The sequence below is a fragment of the Gossypium arboreum genome, chromosome 1, assembly GCF_025698485.1.
Source record: "Gossypium arboreum isolate Shixiya-1 chromosome 1, ASM2569848v2, whole genome shotgun sequence".
Taxonomy (NCBI): Eukaryota; Viridiplantae; Streptophyta; class Magnoliopsida; order Malvales; family Malvaceae; genus Gossypium; species Gossypium arboreum.
The window spans coordinates 120,882,181-120,900,478 of record NC_069070.1 but is presented as its reverse complement, the minus strand read 5'-3'; the positions used below and the strand labels follow the sequence as shown (position 1 = coordinate 120,900,478).

The 18,298-nt window shown below is 35.5% G+C and overlaps 1 pseudogene; it reads right to left on the bottom strand.

The window, feature by feature from the left end:
• Positions 1 to 885: 885 nt before the first annotated feature.
• On the bottom strand, positions 886 to 4,755 carry LOC128296302 (YTH domain-containing protein ECT4-like; annotated as a pseudogene).
• Positions 4,756 to 18,298: the final 13,543 nt, after the last annotated feature.

Below are 18,298 nucleotides of genomic sequence, written 5' to 3'. Positions count from 1 at the left end.
CTTTTACCTGGAAAAGCATATCCCATCTTCCTATTGCTATTACAGAACATGCACAATCAATAATTCAACATAATTCACATACTACATCAAGGGTTCAAATAAAAAATAAAAATCAAACTTTGGATCGAAGTTCAGAATCGAAATTGTAGTTTTCGAGGGCAGTTTGGAAATACTTGAAGAATGAAAGAAATACCTTCCGTGGAAGCAGTACGATGGCGTTCATAGGCATCCTCGAACAGTGGGAGAAGCAAATCCAGGGTCCAAACAAAGTGAGCTACCATTTTGTGTATTGCAGCATTTAAAGGTCTTGTATCCATTTTAGCCTCTCAATAGTTTCTAGGATATTGATTCTAGGTATGCTTGTCCAATATGATAGTAAAGGATGATCTATTTTATCAAGCAGATGCATAGAGATATATGGATCTAGTAGAACAATCATTGAAAAATTTTGGATTTATAATTTTTTCCTAGAATATGGCATGAGATCCTATAGTTTCCGATATCTGATAACCAAGTTGGATCCCTAAATGAAAACAGAACCAACGTTTACTTTTCTCCATTTCCACCAGTAAGATCCGAACTTGAAACATCGCTTAATAGCCACCAAACATTTTATTACTCATCCAGAAGGTTGAAGCTGCCATATATATGGTGCCTACCGTTACAAGCATGCTTACATAGGCTACTTGCAGCATGAAACTGAAGCATATATATAAATACATACATACATATAATAGCAAAATAAAGAAAATAACAAACAATCACAACATATATTGAAACACAAATACTAATTAAGAAACAAATTTACCCTGCAAGAATATCACAATCACTATAACCCCTGTAAGAATCATCATCGTCCAAGCAAATAAAAGGAGGCTCCCAGAATCAACTAAGATCTCTGATTTCATTTTTTTAAAAGAAAAGAAAGAGACATTATACATTTGATTCCAACTGGGAACACTGGAAATACAATATCTTGCAAAAAACCAAACAGATTTTTTTTCTTTCACGTTCAATATTGAAGTGCAAAACAAACAAAGATTACACTGTTTTCCCACCAAAGCAAATTGAAAAGCACCTCTTACTCCTCACAAAACAAAAAAAAAAAAACAAAACAAAACTAAAAAAACAGTCTTGTCTGTCTGTCTGTCAGTATATTTATCCATGGATTTGGAATCCAGTTTGTAAGTCAAAAGAGTGAGGAACGAGTGGGTGGGGTGAAAAACAGCAAAAAGCTGACCTGAACCAAGTATTTCGTTTAACCATCCTGTAACAATGAGTATGCTGATACACTCAGTTTTACAACAGTCAAGAATGCACATAACTACCGGGTTGCAGTTATTCCAGCGAAAAAAAATAAGCCCCAGTTAATCATCAGCCTAACCACGATTACTACCCTTTTAGCAGTACCTCCTTCGGGCTGTAAGGTCTTGGGATTATGAGGAAGAGTACCAAATGTTAGGTAACCAGATGATTCAGTAAATCCATTGACTTTCACTGGCATAGATCCTACTGTTACCGTCTCAACAGCATCAGCATCAACAGAGGGTTTAGACTCGTCCTGCTTTGAATTTAGAGTGAGCAAGCCAATCTTTAAAGTAGAAGCATCATTGTTGGCCACAACTGAGATTTGATCTACATTATCATTCATGTTTCTTGCATTAATTATATCAGAACCAAAAGAAACCTGTTGACTAGAAGAAGGAACAGTTCTCTTCAGCATGTCAAGATCGCTTTGCTTGGTAGCTTTCTCATTGTCATTCAGATGTAGCTCAAACTTTAGCTTAGAGGCAGTATCCAATGTCGATGCTTGGACTGGGCTCTGAAAGCTTCTAATTAGTAGCCTGGCCTTCTCTTCTTGCATGATTCGCTGACGATTTTCATAGTACATAAAGTCATCAAGTAAAGAAGTCTTCATCGTATGATATTTGAATAACTTCATCATCTCCACACCTTGCTTGAACATTATCTGGAGTTGAGAAGACATTTTATAAGACAAAATAATATGCAGATTTTATCAAGATTATATATAATCCTGGAATAAACATACCTCTTGCGTATCCCTGCTATTAGTCACAGGCTTGTTTTCATTATTCTCTACTATGATGTGTCTAAAGTGGCTATTTGGAACATCTTTAATAATGTGCCACTTGACAGGGAAGCTTCCGCTCCACTTATCTTGCTGCCAAAATCCATATCCTTTTGGAAGTCAACCGAGCCAATCATCTCCATAACACCGCAGAATTGTCCACTGGCATTAACCTGTGCATACAAAATACCACATTGCAGTGGTTAATGAATATCAGAAATCACAGACCACTTCCATTTAATAAAAATCTTAGAAGTCTAAAGTCCCTTAATACTGAGACAGGTATAGAACTCACAGAAAAGAAAAGGAAGATTGGACAGCCCCTAGGTTTCCCTGCAGCTATTCTCTGTGCATCTTCAAAAGCACTATCCAGCTTCTTGTTGCCATGGGGTGTGGATGACCAAACATTGTATTTCATGCTCTTGTGTACATCATCCTCGCTATATGATTTTATTACAAAGAACTTCGCATCAACATAGTCAATTGGAAAATCATCCTTGTTATATTGGTCGGTATAGATAACGATGTTCCCTTCGGCATCAGAATTTCCTGCTTTAGTTGTGTAGGCTTTAACCATGAATTGATTTTTCAATCTGTTGGTTCTGGGGCCTCGATTCTGTTCTCCCAATGTATCTGGGTAACCATGCGTATCATTCAAAACCCTTCCAACAGAGATATTTGGTTTAAGCTTATCCAGTGCACGCGTCCAGGAGCACTTGATCCGTAGTCAGAAAAGGTATTACCAGCAGGAAGATCCATTTTTAATTGATTATGGTGAGATGGAAGTTTCCCACCAGGAATGTTGCCAATTGACTGAATGGACCCAGAAGCAACTCTACCCTACAAAGATAATCACTACATAAGAAACTTCAAACATGATCAAAATTCAAGAAAGTCTAATTCAATATAAGTTCAAATCAGAAACTATGCAAATGAACCTGTTGAGTGCGTGCTGCAGCTGGACTGGAACTATCAGGAAAATTCCCACGGTTTGCAGAATGTTTACTTTGTCCATCCGATACCCTAGTCAAGGAATCTGTCTGATTTGGAGCAGACTTTGAAGAGTTCCTAGAAAAGGCTGCAGATGCTGAAGCAAGGTTATGTTTAACTCCCCTTCCATCAGGTCTACTAGCGATTGATGCACGAGTATCAAGCAAAAATTCTGTAGAATTGTTTGGAATTCCATCTGGTTGAATGACAACAGGAACATAAGCGGTTGGTGTTACAGGGTTTGAATAAGGGGGAAAGGTGTAATATTGTTGTGCCCCAACAAATGGGCTATCACCCATCACAGCACTAGATATGTAAGGATTGTATGGGTTGTATGGAGACTGTGCATATCCATAGCTAGGTGTGTAATATACATAAGGCAAAGCTTCAGTTTGGGCACCCTGAAAAAGAGAATAAGGGGCATTAAGTAAATCTTAAAATGATAAATCCTTAAGAAGCAATTTGCTATCAACTATAGAGTTAGAACCATAAGTTTACACACCGTAAATTGGACATCTGCACCATCTGCACTAAAAATGTTCTGGTGTTCGTCCCATTCAACGGGTGATTCAAAACCTGTCCAAATGCAATCGACACTATAAGCCAGAGATTCAAGAAGTATCATCTACGTACAATATGCTTTAAGGCATTTAAATTACCAGTAAAATAGTATCCAATGTTGGCAGCAGTAGGGTAGTACATTGATCCCTGATCAATGACAAACTCAGGGGCTCCTTCCTGGTACATAGCTTCTTCTGGTTAAAAAATTGTAGACTTTTTTACTATGCCGGTTCAGCAGAGAACTTGAATCTGAAATTCAATAAACCAAGTGTCATTGATAATGCACATCTACAGGAATAACAAGAATACATAGAGAAGTCCAAGCAAACCACCAAACAAGATTTTTCAACTGCCATAAATACTGAGATAATATACCAGGTTTGTTTCCTAATTCGATGGACGCATAATACACAAAAAGTAGATTTCATTTTACTAGTCAAACAAGAGAAAGAAACAATGCACAACCCTATTGTTTATTGATGAATCTTAAGTGAAGGGCATGAACATGATATAATAATACAAAGGGGTTTTCTATAAACAAATCACATGGTCAAGAAAGAAGCTTTTCATTTTTGGTGGTCAAATCAACACCACCCTAGAAATCCCTGGGTTAAGAAGAAAACAAAAAAGAAGAGAAAAAGAAAAGAAAACAGTAATGAAAACACAAGGAAAAAGAAAGAAGCAATTTTACACACCCCTAAAGCATATTCCATAAAGCTAATAGATTTAGAACCAGAGAGGGGGAAAAAAAGGGAACAAAAGGAAAAGAGGGCAAAATGCGTCAAAAATCAGCAACCTTAGAAATCCCCTCATTAAAATTCTGAAATTAGTTGAAGCAATTTCAAGAAACAAAATCTACAAAACACTCAAAGAATCAAGTTACACGCATCGAAAATAATCAAAAGCAAACTCAAAGAAATACCAAAAACCCAACTTCAAGAACGAAAAAAAATCTCAGATTTTTTTCAAGTCTTCAGACCCTTACAGATACACAAATCAAATCAATATCAACTCAAATGAAAAGACCCCCCAAAAAAACCTATCTTCCAAATCAATCTTTAAACAGAAAATCTCAAGATTTTCAGGCCTTGAAACAGAGCAAGAACATGGAAATTTACCGTAAAAATCAAAGAATTAAGCCATGGTTGACCTGGAAAGTTGCTCCAGCGAAAATTCCCGCAAATTGAGAGAGAAAAGGGGTTTTCTGCAACATTTTTTCTTCGAAGAGTGCCCTAACCCTATAATATAAAAATAGGGAAAATTAAAAAATGAGGGAGGGTAATGGTAAAAGGAGATTGTAAAAAGGGCGGTTTTTGCCGTGCGGGTTAAAATTGAAAAAGGATAATATCAAATTTAATCCTTAAAATGTTGTAAATTATTTAATTTAATACATATGTGTTATAATGCTATTAGTTAATTCATTAATTTAATTAGATTTTTTTGAGCACATATGGTATCATATACTTCCTTAAGAAATTTGGATTAGTACGAATTTAAATTAAAGGTTTATATGTTAAAAAGTCCTTAAGAAATTGCAAAAATCAATTAAGCCCTTATATTAAATTCTCACAGTGCAATTTAAATTAAAGGTTTATATGTTAAAAATCCTTAAGAAATTGTAAAAAGATCAATTAAGCCCTTATATTAAATTCTCACCTAATTAAGCCCATATCATTAATAAAAAATCAATTAACTCCTTCGTTAACACCCTTCGTTAATAGTTTTCATCATTGATCACGTTAATCATTAAAAAATTAATGAGATATGACAACTTTTGGTTTAATCTAATATTTTTCTATAAAATTATTAAAATCATACAAATTTTAAAATATTATTAAAATTTATATAACTTATAATAATTAATAATTATAAAATATAAAAATAATAAAACATATTTAAAATTTTATAGAAACGTACCAAAATTCTTTAAAACCTATAAAATATTAATAATATTAAAATTGATATAAACTTATAAAATTCATAAATATATTTGTAGAAGCCCAAATTGCCGGCCCAATTATATGAAAACCCAACCAAACCTCTAAACCCACTAAAACCCTTAACCCATGACCCATTTACATCTACCCAAACCCAATTCAAAAGCCCATTAAGCCCCCAAAAAAACCTAACCCAAAAAAAAAAACAAAAAAAAAAAAAGAAAAAGAAAAACTTACCCCAAAAAAAACCTAACCCCAAAAAAAAAAGAAGAAAAAAGAAAAACCTAACAAAAAAGATAAAAAACCTAGCCACCTAACCACTTTCCCACTTGCCCCATTTTTCCTCCCATTGTCTACCACCACCACCTACAAAATAGAAAAAAAAAAAAGAAAATCATGTAAAGATGGCTATAAAAGCCATTCAAAATCATGTAAAAAGGAGAGGATTTTACAAAGATTGAAAAAAATACAAAAATCCTTCAAATTTTGAACACAAAAGAAACATCAATAAAAAGGTTGCATCTTTTTCTTTTTTCCTCTTCTTTCGAATCTTTTTTTTTTTTTTTGTGTGTTTTTTTCTTTCTTTATATATACATATATTGTTAAAAAATTTTACCTTTTCCGGCCACGTGGGCGTGGCATGTGATATTCGACGACGGCGGCGACCGACGATCGACCGGTGACCGCCCCCCTTGGCCGGATTTCCTTTCCCCCCTCCCTTCTCTCTTCTTTCCCCTTCTTTTTTTTTAGGTATTTTATATATATTATGTATATATTTTTTAATGCCATTAGTTATATATTTCTTATGTATATATTCTTAAATACTATTATATACATATATATATATATATATATATTTTAAATACCATATTGTGTATATATTATTATTACAAATTATTACTATTGCTAGTATTATTATAACTATTATTATATTAGTGTATATTTTATGTACATATGTATATATATATATTTTTGCACATATCATTATTTTATATTATTGTTGTAAAATTTTTATGTATATATTTTTTATGTACGTTTCCTAATATTTTCTTTTATTGTAGATATTATTATTATTATTATTACATACTTTTATTATATGCATATATATATATATATATGTATTTTATATACATATTATTATTTTATATTATTATTACCAAATATATCATTTTTCCTATTTTATTATTAGTACATGATTTGTTTTATTTTGTAAATATCATTATTATTGTTATTCTAATATTCTAGTATTCCATGTTAATATTTTTCATTAATGATATCATTTTTTCGTCCTTTATCTATTTTTAATTTCTCACTTTAGGAATATTTTTCTCATGTTTTAATTAATTTCAAAAATAAGTCAATGTACCGATTAATATTAAGCCATCGATTTCATCGCTATGTTGGGTGAAATTAAATCGGCTTGTGTTAAAAACAGGACACCCTTTCTAAAAAATCGAAAACTAAAATTCTCATTTTCAATCGGATCACGATTAAATATTATATTGAACTCGTATTTTGAAAATCAAGTCAACACATGTTTATGAGATACCAATTTTGGGCGTCGCGAGGTGCTAATACCTTCCTCGCGTAATTGACTCGAACCCCAATTTTTCTCTTGACTTTTGACGTAGACCTAAATTCGCCTTCATTTTTGTGCAAGAATAAGTTTTCTTTTCTAAAAGGATGATTTATTAGGTGTCCGGTCACACTGGAAAAAAGATCGGTGGCGACTCCTTTATTAATAAAATCGAAAGTTGGTTTTCAAATGTTTAATAAATCACCACAATTAGCGACCGAAGAGAATTTTTTACGTCGCTACTGTTGGCGACTCCACTGGGGACAAAACTTGAGTCGAGTCGAATTAAACACGTTTTGTCAAAATTTTCAAATTTCCTTGTTCAAAGTAAATATTTGGTCGTGATCCCAAAATCTCGTTTTCAAAATTCATGCATTTGTATCGTGTTGTAAATATTTCTTCTAACTTGTTATTTGGTTGTTTTTCGTTTTCAATTTTTATGGTTTTAATTTTGGTTTAGTTTCTTTAAGTAAAACGTAAAGGTTTATGAGTTTTTCCCACACACCGTGCACTTGTATTTTCGCATAACATGAGCTCTCTACCCGGGCTCCGTCCGTTTAAGTGAAAGTAAACGTTACGCCTTCGTGAGTTAACTCGTCCCTCCGCACAGGCTAGTGAATACTTTCGGGTTACATATGACTTATGCTTTCGTGAGTTAACTTGTCCCTCCGCATAGGCATAAGTAAATGTAATCCCTCGAATTGAACTCGTGAGCCTGTGATGGGTTATGACTGAGGCTTCGTACTAATCTTAGCAGATGACAGTACGGACAATTCGAGTACCTATCTAGAACCAAAATCGCATATAATAAACTATATGAGCCACCTAACTAGAGCCATGCCGAACCTCCGCTCGTTTAGTAGTCACCGAAATAAGTACACGGGAAAAGCACATCTTACCTTCTATTTCTTTTACATTTGTGCTTTCTAAGCAAGGGAATCGAGTCCACTGGACCAAGTAGCTTAATTTGTTAGATTTTCCACAGTTTTTCTATGTTTATATGTGTTGCGCTAACCAAGGTCGTTTGTCTGTATTTTTATTTTTCATCATGCATCGAAGGCATCTTGTTAGGAAGGTGTTGATTAGAGATTGGTTGCCAAAAACGGGTTTCTAATAGAGGAGTCAATTATACGAGTGACCGAAATGTTGTGTATACTCCTTTGATTAAGGAAATGCCTAAATAGGGGCTATCTTGAAATTAACACCAAATTTTTGTATATTCATTCATGACTGACATTCATTTGACATTCATGCATTCATTCATGCATTCATTCATACATTGCATATCCCATACTCGGTCGCTGAAGATAAAATATATAACTCGCAGTTGTAATACCACAAGACTGGAACCACGTCATCCGTATAAAATGCGCCGACAAGCTAGAGTAATGGAGGCTGAATTCAATGGAAGATATCTGCAAGGAATAGTCAGGGCTTTAAAGGCAGTGCACCACAGGGCCCGATAGTGTTTGGGGTTCTAGCCTGACATGCGTCAAAGAAGAAGATAGTGGAAGAAGGATCAAGAGAGAAGAATTGCAAGAACTTTGGGCCGAGAACCAGAATGGGAACCAATAGAGTACCCTCCTTTGTCAAAAACATTTACATCTGCGGGAATGATGTACCCTGGACAAGATGATCCACGAAACATGCTGGGGTTAATTGAAAGGGGTCTTCAGAATGTCAGTATAAATGTCATTGACAAAGAAGCTAACGCAAGTAAAGACGTCTCAAGGATACGCCCTTGTCCCCTAGGTTTCAAGTTGAACAATTGACCGCCGAGGATCTTCTTGTAGTTTATAAGTCTTCAGAGTAATGCTCAAACGTTAACACTCTGTTATATCCTTAGATATAATAGAATTCTTTTGTAAGAGCCTGCATTCGCTCTTTATCATTCAAATGAATATCAATGAAGATGCATTTCGTCATAATCTTTCACATTATCACTAATTTCATAATCATTTTCTCATGTCATAGCCAATCCTTACATTTGCCTCATCCCATGCCATAACATTTCGTTTGTTGGTTTCAATACTTGGATGCCCCTCTATAGTTCCCTTTTCCATTCAACTTTCAGGTGCTCAGATGTCAACAGCATGAACAAACCCGTTACGAGTCCTGAAATCGATTTTGAGAAGGCTGTTTGTTTAGGAGAATTCGAAGCCGAAGAAAACGCTGAAGACTATGTCTCATCTCCTGATTTGCTAAGAATGGTAGAACAAGAGGATAAACAGATTTTGCCTCATCAAGAATTTGTTGAAACAATAAATCTGGGAACTGAAGAAATGAGGCAAGAAGTGAAGATTGGGACTTTATTTCGGGGGCACGGGCATAATTTGATTGCTTTGCTCATGAATACAAAGATGTATTAGCGGTCATATCGAGACATGCCAGATTGGATGAAGATGTAGCGGTCCATAAGCTTCCATTAAAGCCAGAATGCAAGTCTATTCAACAAAAGCTAAGACGGATGAGGCCTGAGATGTTGTTAAAGATAAAAGAGGAAGTCAAGAAGTAATTTGATGTTGGCTTCCTACAAGCCTCCAAATATCCAGAATGGGTGGCTAACATAGTCCGGTACCAAAGAAAGACGGCAAAAGTACGAATGTGCGTGGATTATCATGACTGAATCGAGCAAGTCCTAAAGATAATTTTCCTTACCACACATTGATACGTTGGTGGATAACATGGCAAAACATTCATTGTTTTCCTTCATAGATGGATTCTCGGGGTACAATCAGATCAAAATGGCCCCGAGGATATGGAGAAAACTACCTTCGTAACAATGTGGGAACATTCGCTACAAGGTGATGCCATTTGGGTTAAAGAATCTTTGGGCAACATATCGAAGGCTATGGTGACGTTATTCCATGACATGATGCATAAAGAAATAGAGGTCTACGTCGACGATATGATTCTTTGAATCCAGGGAAGAAGAGCATGTAGTGAATCTCAAGAAGTTGTTCGACGGTGAGAAAGTTCGAGTTAAAGCTCAATCCAGCCAAATGTACGTTTGGGGCTACCTCGGGGAAGTTGCTAGGCTTCATTGTCGGTGAAAGAGGTATCGAGGTTGATCCAGATAAAATAAAAGCCATTCAAGAGTTACCATCTCCAAGACGCAAAAGGAAGTTAGAGGATTTTAGGAGATTAAACTACATCTCCCGATTCATTGCTCAACTTACCAACCAATGCGACCCAATCTTTCGGCTTCTTCAAAAACATAACCCGGGAGATTGGAATGAGTAATGTCAAGTGGCCTTTGATAAGATAAAGCAATATTTGTCTAGTCCTCCAGTGCTAGTACCGGGCAACTCCGGGAGACCATTGATATTGTATTTGACCGTGTTCGAAAATTCAATGGGTTGCGTACTGGGGCAACACGACGAGTCGGGAAAGAAAGAAAAGGCGATCTACTACCTCGGTAAAAGTTCATGAATATGAGGTAAAGTATTAATCCATTGAAAAATACTGTTACGCTCTGGTTTGGGTAGCTCGGAGACTCAGACAATATATGTTGTATCATATGACATGGCTAATTTCAAAGCTAGACCTAATAAAATACATGATGGAATCACCGGCACTCTCAGGAAGAATGGCACGATGGCAGATCCTCCTATCAGAATATGACATTGCCTATGTAAGTCAAAAGTCAATAAAAGGGAGCGCAATAGCTGATTTCTTAGCGACTCGAACGACGGAGGGATATGAGCCCTTGAAATTTGATTTCCTAGACGAAGACTTAATGTGCATCACAGAAATGGAATCCGAGTCATCAAAGAGAAGTCATGGAATATGTGCTTTGATGGTGCGTCAAATGCTTTAGGGCATGGAATTGGAGCAATCTGGTATCACCAGACGGAATCATTATCCGTTCACCGCAAGATGAACTTCTTCGTACCAATAATATCGCAGAATATGAGGCTCTGTATCATGGGGCTTCGTGCACTATCGAACGAAACATCAAGATCTTAGAGGTGTCTGGGGACTCACCCTAGTGATTTACCAAATCCGTGGAGAGTGGGAAGTGAGGACTCAAAATTGATTAAGTACTGACGATTTAGTGGTTGGATTGATCAAGGAATTCAAAGAAATAGCTTTTCATTACTTCCACGAGAAGAGAACCAACTGGCTGATGCCCTGGCCACTTTGGCTTCAATGTTCAAAGTAAGTAGAGAAGCAGAAATAATACCCCTCAAAATGAGCATATCGAGGTCCCCGCACTTTGTTGTAGCATTGAGAAAGAAGTAGACGGACGGCCTTGGTTCCATGATATCTTAGAATATATCAAGAATCAAAGGTATCCCGAACAAGCGAATGAGAACGATAAAAGAACAATTAGAAGAATGGCGGTGGATTTGTTCTTGATGGGGATATCTGTATAAAGAGGAAAGGATCGATGCTTTTGAGATGTGTGGATGATGTTGAAGCCAAAAAAATACTTGAAGAGGTCCATGAGGGAATTTGCGAAACGCATGCCAATGGTTTCAATATGGCCAGAAAGATCATGAGACTCGGTTATTATTGGCTGACAATGGAAAATGACTGAATCAATTTTGCGGAAAATGCCACAAATGTCAAATCTATGGCGATAAAATTCATGTAGCCCTTCACCCCTTCATGTCATGACTTCTCCGTGGCCTTTTTCTATGTGGGGCATGGATGTCATAGGCCAATTTCTCCAAAAGCATCAAATGGACATCGATTCGTTTTGTGGTCATTGATTACTTCACAAAATGGATAGATGCCGCGCCGTTTGCCAATGTGACGAGGATCGCGGTTTGCGTGTTTTGAAAAAGGAAATCATTTGCGGTATGTTTGCTCGAAAGAATCATTTCAGATAATGCCACGAATCGAACAATAAGATGATGAAAGAAGTGTGTGAGCGGTTCCAAATAAAGCATCATAACTCCTCGCCCTATCGCCTAAAGATGAACAGGTCATTGAAGCGACCAATAAAAATATTAAGAGGATCATTGGGAAAATAAGCGAGACATATAAAGATTGGCACGAAGCTTCCATTTGCTTTGTTTGCATATCGCACATCTGCGAACATCTACGGAGCAACTCCTTTCTCTGCGGCTTACGGAATGGAAGTCTGTGCTACCTATTGAGGTTGAGATCCCTCCTGCGAGTCTTAATGGAATTAAAGTTAGAAGAAGTAGAATGGGTTCGAGCTCAATATGATTATTTGAACCTCATCGAAGAAAAACGTCTAAGAGCAATTTGTCACGAGCAGATGTACCAGAAGAGAATGATCGCGGCCTATGACAAGAAAGTATGGCCAAGAGAATTCCACGAAGGAGAACTCGTACTGAGGAAGATTCTCCCAATACAAAAGGACTGCGAGGAAAATGGGCACCAAATTGGGAAGGACCATACGTCAGTAAAGAAGGCATTTTCGGAGGACCTTTGATCCTTACCGAGATGGATGGCAAGGAGCTCTTGAATCCATGAACTCAGATCTTTGTGAAGAAATATTATGCTTGATATGAAAACCCGAAAATGGCATCAAAAAAAAAAAAGGGATCAAGGCGAAAACCCGCAAAGGGCGTCTTGATTAGCACAAAAGATTAGGATGAAAACCCGAGAGGGCGTCCTAATAAGGTAAACCTGGCTTAAAGAGCGTGGCGTTTTAACAATGGGTCAACAAGTGAGACTACGAGATTTGAAGCATTTCTAAAAGCTCAAATCTTCTACACAAGAAGCGCGCTCGAAAAGATTTTTGATTGAGGAACGAGGAAGAGTTCATGTGTTGAATATCTAGAGCATTTGTATCCGATTGAATACGATCCTTTCTTTCTTTTTGACATTTTTTACTCTCATTGGTTAACTTGCTTTGTTTGCCACATTTGAAATAGATGAATATGAAATATCATTTTGTCCCTATCGACCTTTTCATGCATCTCATTATGTGTTTATTTACATGATAAATGGTGAAATGACACACTCTAAGCAAAAGAAATGTTAAGCATTACGGATGAAAATTTGATAAGCACAAGAGTCTCAAAGTAAGAACAAAGTTCAATCGGGGGCAAAAGAGTGATATCTGAGAAACGTCGATTACTCGTGAAGCTTGAAGACAGTATAAGGCACGAAGAGAAAGTCGAGAATCAAAGCAATGAACACAGATCCTCAACAATCGTGGCTAAATGGACATACGACAAACATGCTTAAGGAGCCTTTGCATAATCATGTAGGCATAAAAGCATTTAAGACAAACATGTGCATATCATGATAACATCATACATGGCATATCTGGTACTCCAACAGAGCAAGAAATCTTGAATGAAAGTCGAATGAATCAAAGGAAAAGACACGAATTCTACCAAAGGACGGGTTTTGGTATTTTGATGTTTTTAATTCATGCTTTTCAAGGAAAATCAACTCATATTGCGAGAGATGAGTTGAGCCTCAAGACACGTTGAGGTATTTTTAATTGTTGTTTTCAAAATCAACTCATATTGCGAGAAGTGAGTTGAGCCTCGGGACACTGTTGAGGTATTTTTAGTTTTAAATTGACTCATATTGCGAGAGGTGAGTTAAGCCTTTTAATTTTGTTTTTCAAAATCAACTCATATTGCTAGAGGTGAGTTGAGCCTCGGGCACTGTTGAGGTATTTTCAATTTTGTGTTTTAATCAACTCATATTGCGAGAGATGAGTTGAGCCTCAAGACACGTTGAGGTATTTTTAATTTTGTTTTCAAAATCAACTCATATTATGAGAAGTGAGTTGAGCCTCGGGCACGCTGAGGTATTTTTAGTTTATGTTTTAAATTGACTCATATTGCGAGAGGTGAGTTAAGCCTTTTAATTTTTGTTTTTCAAAATCAACTCATATTGCTAGAGGTGAGTTGAGCCTCGAGCACGTTGAGGTATTTTCAATTTTGTGTTTTAATTTCAACTCATATTGCGAGAGGTGAGTTGAGCCTCAGTCACTGTTGAGGTATTTTCAATTCTGTTTTCAATTTACGTTGTTCAAGAATCAACTCATATTGCGAGAGGTAGGTTGAACCTTTTAATTTCTACTTTTTCAAAATCAGCTCATATTGCGAGAGGTGAGTTGAGCCTCAGGACATGATGAGGTAATTTCAATTTCTGTTTGTCAAGAATCAACTCATATTGCGAGAGGTGGGTTGAACCTTTTAATTTCTACTTTTTCAAAATCAGCTCATATTGCGAGAGGTGAGTTGAGCCTCAGGTCACGCCGAGGTATTTTCAATTTCTGTTTTCATTATTATGTTTTTGAAAGAATCAACTCGTATTGCGAGAGGCGAGTTGAGCCTCAGGTCACACGCCGAGGTATTTTCAATTTCCGTTTTTCAATTTCTGTCTTTCAAAAAAAAAAAACTCATATTGCGAGAGGTGAGTTGAGCCTTAGGACACGCTGAGGTAATTTCAATTTCTGTTGTCAAAAAAATTAACTCAGGTATTGCAGTGGCGAGTTGAGCCTCAGGTCACACGCCGAGGTATTTTCAATTTCCGTTTTTCAATTTTTGCCTTTCAAAAAAATCAACTCATATTGCGAGAGGTGAGTTGAGCCTCGGGACACTGTTGAGGTAATTTCAATTCTGTTGTCAAAAAGTCAACTCGTATTGCGAGAGGTGAGTTGAGCCTCGAGATCACACGCCGAGGTATTTTCAATTTCCATTTTCAATTTCGCCTTTCAAAAAAATCAACTCATATTGCGAGAGGTGAGTTGAGCCTCGGGACACGCTGAGGTAATTTCAATTTCTGTTTTCAAAATTCAACTCATATTATGAGAAATGAGTTGAGCCTCAAGACACGTTGAGGTATTTTCAATTTCTTTTCAAAAATCAACTTATATTGCGAGAGGTGAGTTGACCCTTGGCTCATGCGTTGAGCTATTTTCAATTTCTATCTTTCAAAAAATCAACTCATATTGCGAGAGGTGAGTTGAGCTTGAGATCACACTGCTGAGGTATTTTTTCAATTTATATTTTTCAAAAAATCAACTCACATTGCGAGATGTGAGTTGAGCCTCGGGTTACATGTCGAGGTATTTTCAAAATCTGTTTTTCAAATTTGTTTTCAAAAATCAACTCATATTGCGAGAAGTGAGTTGAGCCTTGGCTCACGTGCTGAGCTATTTTCAATTTCTGTTTTTTTTCAAAAAATTCAACTCATATTGCGAGAGGTGAGTTGAGCTTTTAATTCTCGAGAGTTGAGTTGAGTCTTTTAATTTCTGTTTTCAAAAATCAACTCATATTGCGAGAGGTGAGTTGAACCTCCAGATCACATATCGAGGTATTTTCAAAATCTGCTTTTCAAGTTAAGTTTCAAAAAATCAACTTATATTGCGAGAGGTGAGTTGAGCCTTGGCTCACACGCTGAGCTATTTTCAATTTCTTTTTAATGTCTTTTTAGAGAGTCAATTCATATTGCAAAAATGAGTTGAGCTCGGGATCACATGCCGAGTAGAGAATAAAGATTGAAGCGATTGAAGACGCCGATTCGCCTCCTTAAAGTTGCGGTGGAGTTGATCGAGGCATCGATCTTGCCTTTTCGAGTCGCAGAGAGAAGACCAAAACCTTATCTCACTAAAGCGATAGAAGAGCATATTGAAATTGTAGATCTTATCTTTCCGAGTTACGTGAAGCGGATCGAAGCCACAAATCTCATATCCTTGAAGTTACATTGGAGCAGATTGAAGCTACAAGGCATATCTCCGAATTTGCAGTGGATTGAACCAAAGCTACAAGATGCGGTGGATGAAAAGAGACTAACTAAACAAGAAGAGTTCCAAATCAAGTCAAGACCTAGCAAGACCGGGCAAGTTTGGTCTTCCTTGAAAGTCTTTGCTCTATTTTCGTTGCACGACAATGAGCAAAGAGGGGCAGCTGTAGAAGCCCAAATTGCCCGGGCCCAATTATATGAAAACCCAACCAAACCTCTAAACCCACTAAAACCCTTAACCCATGACCCATTTACATCTACCCAAACCCAATTCAAAAGCCCATTAAGCCCCCAAAAAAACCTAACCAAAAAAAAAAAAAAAAAAAAAGAAAAAGAAAAACTTACCCCAAAAAAACCTAACCCCAAAAAAAAAAGAAGAAAAAAGAAAAACCTAACAAAAAAAGATAAAAAAACCTAGCCACCTAACCACTTTCCCACTTGCCCCATTTTTCCTCCCATTGTCTACCACCACCACCTACAAAATAGAAAAAAAAAAAAGAAAATCATGTAAAAGATGGCTATAAAAAGCCATTCAAAAATCATGTAAAAAAGGGAGAGGGGATTTTACAAAGATTGAAAAAAAAAATACAAAAATCCCTTCAAATTTTGAACACAAAAGAAACATCAATAAAAAGGTTGCATCTTTTTTCTTTTTTCCTCTTCTTTCGAATCTTTTTTTTTCTTTTTTTTTGTGTTGTTTTTTTCTTTCTTTATATATACATATATTGTTAAAAAATTTACCTTTTCCGCCACTGTAGGTGGCGGTGGCATGATGTTCGACGACGACGGCGGCGACCGACGACCGACCGTGACCGCCCCCCTTGGCGGATTTCCTTTCCCCACCCTTCTCTCTTCTTTCCCCTTCCTTTTTTTTAGGTATTTTATATATATTATGTATATATTTTTTAATGCCATTAGTTATATATTTCTTATGTATATATTCTTAAATACTATTATATACATATATATATATATATATTTTAAATACCATATTGTGTATATATTATTATTACAAATTATTACTATTGCTAGTATTATTATAACTATTATTATATTAGTGTATATTTTATGTACATATGTATATATATATATTTTTGCACATATCATTATTTTATATTATTGTTGTAAAATTTTATGTATATATTTTTTATGTACGTTTCCTAATATTTTCTTTTATTGTAGATATTATTATTATTATTATTACATACTTTTATTATATGCATATATATATATATGTATTTTTATATACATATTATTATTTTATATTATTATTACCAAATATATCATTTTTCCTATTTTATTATTAGTACATGATTTGTTTTTATTTTGTAAATATCATTATTATTGTTATTCTAATATTCTAGTATTCCATGTTAATATTTTTCATTAATGATATCATTTTTTTCGTCCTTTATCTATTTTAATTTCTCACTTTGGGAATATTTTTCTCATGTTTTAATTAATTTCAAAAATAAGTCAATGTACCGATTAATATTAAGCCATCGATTTCATCGCTATGTTGGGTGAAATTAGTAAACTTGTGTTAAAAAAGGACACCCTTTCTAAAAAATCGAAAACTAAAATTCTCATTTTTCAATCGGATCACGATTAAATATTATATTGAACTCGTATTTTTGAAAATCAAGTCAACACATGTTTATGAGATACCAATTTTGGGCGTCGCGAGGGTGCTAATACCTTCCTCGCGCGTAATTGACTCCCGAACCCCAATTTTTCTCTTGACTTTTGACGTAGACCTAAATTCGGCCTTCATTTTTGTGCAAGAATAAGTTTTCTTTTCTAAAAAGGATGATTTATTAGGTGTCCGGTCACACCTGGAAAAAAGATCGGTGGCGACTCCCTTTATTAATAAAATCGAAAGTTGGTTTTCAAATGTTTAATAAATCACCACAATTAGCGACCGAAAGAGAATTTTTTTTACGTCGCTACAATATTTACTGGATTGAATCAATCAGTTGGACCAATCAAAAAGGGTATTAATTTGAAGAAAATCATTAGATTAGTTGACTTGGAAGCTGCGTGGTTGAATTAATTTTTTTAATATTTTATTGAATTAAATTGGATAGACATAGACCTGATTGATTTGACCATTAGTTTGATCTTAAAAATTTTGGTCAAAATATTTTATATTGAGATATGGTAATAGTTGGATAATAAAATTTTATAAATTAATAAAAACAAAATCAAATTTAAGTATTTTTTTGTATAATTAAGCTAGTGGCCAAGTCGATCAAGCCACTAGTTTGCCAGTTCGATTGGTCAGTTAGTTTAATTAAATAAAACATTATAAAAAAACTAGTTCAACTGCCCAGCTCCTGGGTCAATTAATCTAATGGCTTTCTCTAAACTGGTACCTTTGTCGATTCCGGTCTAACCGATCAGACCGCTTGATTCGGTCATATTCAAGTTTTTATGAATTTTTTTTATAATTTT